The sequence below is a fragment of the Nicotiana tabacum genome, chromosome 22 (genome assembly GCF_000715075.1).
Source record: "Nicotiana tabacum cultivar K326 chromosome 22, ASM71507v2, whole genome shotgun sequence".
NCBI lineage: Eukaryota > Viridiplantae > Streptophyta > Magnoliopsida > Solanales > Solanaceae > Nicotiana > Nicotiana tabacum.
Genome location: NC_134101.1, coordinates 152,655,318 through 152,661,317, shown reverse-complemented (window position 1 = coordinate 152,661,317; position 6,000 = coordinate 152,655,318).

Genomic DNA, 6,000 nt, shown 5'->3' with positions numbered 1-6,000 from the left:
TATGTGGACGTTGCAAATATAATTTGAGTATTTAGCCCAGAGTCGAACCCACAAGGAATTAACCTATCAGTTACTTTTGTTAGACTTACTAAATTCTACGGAATCAACTTCCTATACATTGTAAATAACAATTGAGGGTATTTCTACTAACTAATAATGAAAGTAAATTAGCAAATGAAAACTAACTATGATTAAGTTGTAAACAATTCAGAGAAGGTTCTAAGGTTATGATTTCCCTATTGATGGAATCCCTTCCGGTTATATTTCACATAGATTCACCAAATAGTCTCTATCAATTATGAGCACTCTTATTACCGTAAATCTCTCCCGAGTAATCATGATAATTTACTAGACGCACTCTCTCGAATTATGCTAGCTGACTTTATTTATTACAGCTCACTTTAGATTGCACCCAAGGCTTCGTTATCCCTAATCCCGCCTTTAAACCCTCAGTTATTGATCCCTCATATACTTTGGGAGTGGTGTTGTTCAATAATTACCTAAATATGCACTCTCTCCCGAGTTATGCATACTAAATAGGCACAACTACTTGAGGATCCTATCAATTAACTACAACAAGAACGTGGTTGAGCAAATAGAGATTAAACTGGGCAAACTATATTAACATAACAAGAAGTTCATCCTTCAATAGGTTCCATCAAAACCCTAGACTAGGAAATTAGCTACGCATAATAAAACAAGATAAAACTACTAAATTATTCATGATGGGTAATTGCAATAATAAAGAGAAGATAGAAGAACTCTAATGTTTTGTTACTCTTCTCACACTTGTTCTTGCCTCCAAAGTAGTCTAAAAACAAGCTTCCCCATGTCTTGGGCGAGCTTTTAAAGTTTATAAGGGTTTGGAACAAGTTTTTCCCGAGTTACACTTTGGTCCCCAAATTTCTGGCACGTGAATAGTTCACCGCGGTCACGGCAAGACCGCGGTGAACGCTGAACATTCTGCCTCGAGTACTTGATTTGCCGCGGTTCCACCGCGGTCGCGGTGGAATTCACTCAGTCCATTTTTTTGCTTCTTTATGCTCGGATACTTCTTGGTTGGGCATTTTCTTCTCATTATTGACTCCAAAACACTCCGTAGTGCTTCCTCACTTAGATTATTCCCTGCGAAGCAGAACACCCGTTTAGAGCATTTTATTATGAATTCGCCTATAAAATAACAATAAAGTATGATAATATTAAGGTGTAAATATCATCTATATAGCCTAATATCATGACTATTCATACTTCTAAAATATTTATAAATGTGTTTGGAAGAGATTTGGCGACACACTCTCTAAAAGTCTTAAAGTTAATACATATTTTCCTGGATAGAAGTGAAAAAATAATAATTAACAATTGAATACTTACAGAATTAATAAAGTTAAAACCTCTCGTCCTAATTCCTCACAAGCCTCCACCTATTCATCGCACACACCTGATTTTTATTCTCTCATTTAATAGTCATGTTTTATAATTAGTTATTTTTCTATTGGTACAAAAAGCTAGATTTCAGTTTTATTTTTCTGTAATAGTTTATTTTAGTTTCTTCTCGTTCTAGGAGAAGACAAATAATAAAGAAAAATATTTTTTCTAATTTTAGAACTCCATTAAATGCTTTTAGAAACTTTAGAATCCTTATATATATTTTTCCTATTATAGTACATATATTTGGTTATATCTTTCAAATAGCACTTTCGTTTTCTATATTTCTATAAGTATTTATGTACATGATATTTGATGTGCATTTTGTGTTTATTCTTTATTTTCCTTCGGCTAATTTTCGTAAACTCTGAAGAAGTTGCTTTCCATTTTAACACTCTTCATATATAGATATTTTGCTCCTATCAATTTTTGCCAATAATTACCTCCTTTGTTTTCATTTTAAAACCAAGTTAGTAAAAAAATTTGTGAATTAGAATTCATAAACCAAAAATATTGGCGCCATCTCTGGATACAGTCACACCAAAAATTTTGTTGGATAAGTATACAAGCAGTAGATTTTAACAAAATTGCATTATCAATTATGACCATGAATAAGGTATAAAAGGTCAAAAAATGCATGATAACAACGTACTTTATATTCTCCATGCACCAACAGTAACCAAAAAGAAAGAAACTTTTCTCCACAGGGCGCTACAAAATCGACCAGAATCTATAGCAAGGAATTCTTCAAAAAAATTCTTCTAAAATTTATTTTATAGAGACAGAATTTTCAACCACTACTTGAAAATCAAAGGAAATAAGAGAAGGGAAAAGAAAATAGGAAAAGGAGGAAATAGTTGAAGAAATTTATTTTGTTGTTAGATCCTTTTATATAGTTTATGTGTAACACAAATTAATAAAAATAAATTACAAAAATATAAAACTAATTGACCATCGTTTCTTTGTCATATAAAATTAAAATTGTAGACAAAAACTTTATTTTGATCAGTCAAAACTTACATAGCATTAATCAACTAGCAAAAAATACTAAACTAAAATCAGTGAAATAAAAAAAAGAGAAAGAAAACATCAGAAACTTATAATACACTAAGCATAATGGTATTCTAATTTTCTGTAATTAAAGCAGGGAAAGGCTTCAAAATTCAAAATTACAATGTTTCCAAACTACGATCAAGAAAAAGTGGAAGAAATAAAATAACATAGATGAATAGTAACAATTAATTGTACAATTTTCAACCTTTTCAACAAAAAATGTCTCAATGATACAAGAAAGACACAAAATTTATCTACAATCGAGGATGAAGGAAAGAAGAAAGAAAAGCGTTAGAAAATTAAGAGGAGAGGGGGATCTTAGAAGAAGAAATAAATAGCAGTAGTGAGGAAAGGAATAAATAGGCTCATTATGTTAATAACGGTTGCAACCGAAGAGGTGGGAGAAATAAAGGTGAAAAGTGGTAAATTTTGGTTTCTTAATTAAGTAATGGTTGAAATACCTATTTTTTTTTTTTAAAGAAATAGTACATAAATAGGGGGAAAAAGAATAAAAGCCAAAAAAGGAGAAAATAGATAAAAAGGGATCCTTGGCCAAAGAGAGGTGTCAACTCATCTCCTATTATCCCAATTTTATATATATACCAGTTAATTTGTCCGCGTTTCGCACGATTTAGTAAACTTCATAAATTAAATTTCAAGTTATACATCTTACTATTAATACTCCAATTAGATACTTCTAAAAGTTCTAAAGATACTTGGTTTTTGTATAATATCTATATATGATATCTTTTCCTAATAAAAAGTATTTTTTGATTAATTTACTCTTATCTTTCTTCAATAAATGTGCAGTCTACTATTATTGTATACTAGTTAACTAGTTGTGCTTCGCGCGATCGTAAAAAGTATCTGAGAAGTGAAATTTTTTGCTGAATTATCAAAATTAAAACTTACTACACATTCATAATATAAAAAATGTATGTGGTTAAGCAAATTGTAAAAAATATTTTATTATCACATAATCATGTATGAGTCACTTGGTTAAAATATGAAACAATCATCTTTTCCTATCACTTAAGTATATAAATAAATAAAAAATTAGACCTTTAGTTGCAAATATACTTTCAACACTTTATTTTATTTTGAGAAAAAAAAATTGTTTCCTTTGATTTAACAATTTTACATAGTTTTCATTTTGAAAAATTGTCTATGTTTCATAAAAATATTGTATTTTTATTTCTCATATAATTTATTCTTTGCATTATTTCCGTGTATAGTGTAAGTGTGAAAACTTATTTATATACATAATATTCTTTAATTTAAGTAGGTACATATTTTTAACTTACAAAATTAATACTAATGGTGCTAATGCGATTCTCAAGATTTGAAACATCATGAAACCAAAGAAATACAAATAACCCAAAAAAACAACAACCTGTTTTCTTCCCTGAAGATTGGTAAACATTACATACAATGTAACTACACGTCAGTCTAACGAAAGTAAAAGCTTTTGCATCATGTTCCACTGTTTAGATTATCAAGAAAAAAAGTTAATTATATCTAATATATTTTTGAACCATTACTAAATGAGGCTTTAATTATCGTTTTTGTGATGCAGCAAGCGAAGTAACATGTTAAGACGATTGTAACACAAAATTAAGCCTTAATAGAATATAAAAAAATTGACACCCATACAAAATAATAAAACATAACAGTTAGAAAAAACTCATTTGATATGCTTCCTATTCACCAAAAAAAGGACTTGATATAAATAAATGAATTATGTTAAAGATTTCGTTAAAAAGTATTGAGTCTATATATTATTAAAAACAACTATTTTCAATTAGTACAATTATTAGCAAGTCTCCTAAATTAAAATTCTTGCATTGTCTTATTAGAACATAGCTCTAAAATCTTTTAAATAAAAGGAAATATGTTATGTGGTATAGGAGTGTAAATATATATAAAATCATATTAAAGGTTTTATAAGCGTCCTACTAAAATGTCCTTTAAATTTAATTATCCTACGCTTTTTTCCTAATTCCCTACTCAAATACGCAAATGGATGTGCTTCTTAAAGTCCTAATGAGACGGTGAGAGCTTTTGATTTTGAAGAAAGCATCTCTTGACAACATCCGATTGAGAATCATGAATATGACCAACATTTCCTAAATTAGGAGATGAATCAACCGTTTCTTTGACAAAAAATAGAAAATTACCTACAAACACAAATGGACGGCTAAGGCCTTTTGTCATTAATCACAAACTTAAATATTTTTATTAGAGTTAAAGCTTAGATGGACAGTATTTTTCATAATATGATTTCTTTATGAAATGGAGAAAAAAAAAAGAATTCATAAGGAAAAATTTCACTTTCATAAATATTTGTATTTGTGTATGCGCACCTTATTCCCTTTCACTTCTTTATTTGATTCTTTCGTGAAATAGTAAAATAAAAAATCTTCTATTCATATAAGAACTTGAAATGAAATGCAAGGCAACGAAAAACAAAAAGAAAAAAGAAGAATAAATAACGTCTAAAGTTGTGTTTCCAAATGCCTTTTAGTGGCCATTGATTCTAAACTAAGCAATAACATGTTGAGACGCCTGCCGCTTCCCTTCTCTCAACATGTTATTGAATTTATAGGATTGGAATAGGAGCAATTATAGGTGAAAATGTTTGTAACTGAAATGGATTTAGGATGTTTAATTAAGAGTCATGTCTTTTCAGTTTTTAATTTTTTAATATACCACATAAAGGTTTGTAACTGATGTGAAATGATAAGTTTATAACTAATACGAAAGGATAATGTTTAATGAGAAGTCATGTCTTTTGAGTTTTTTAATATAACACATAAATAGAAGAAAATCCCAAAAAACTAAGAAATTAGATAAATACCTTTTCTTGTCTATAAGAGGTGCCAAGTCAGCATTCTTTGTCCCTCTTTATATATATATATATATATATATATATATATATATATATATATATATATATATATATATATATAGATTCTTTCTTTGGCAAACTAAACCTTTTCCGGTCCATTTTCACAAAAGGTTGATTCTGCTAAAACTAGAACTTATGATTATTCAAACACCAAATATAAATGAGAGATGAATTACCTTCTCCGGTAAAGAAGTTCGAGTCTCTTTAATTTACAACTCAATCTTAGCAGTTCAAGATTATTAACGTGAAATACATATTTTACTTAATTGAAATCGGGTGATGAATATGTGTGTAGAAAACATGTGTCTATGGGTTCCTTGCTTTTAAGGAATCAATGAACTTTTGCACATAGTATTCAAATTGCACTGCTATACAAATTAGACTGATAACTCTATAATCTTGCTTTGGAATTGTCATTTCTCTATATTAGCCACAGTTTACAAGTTGTCATTCAAAAATAACCACAGTTTCAAAAGTAATCGAAATTTAACCACTTTTCATGTAAAAATAAATTTAAACGAAAACACTATTTAAAATCCGGAAAACACTTCAACATAATATACTGGACTTCCAGCATAAGTATACTGAAACTCCAACATATTATAATGGAGTTC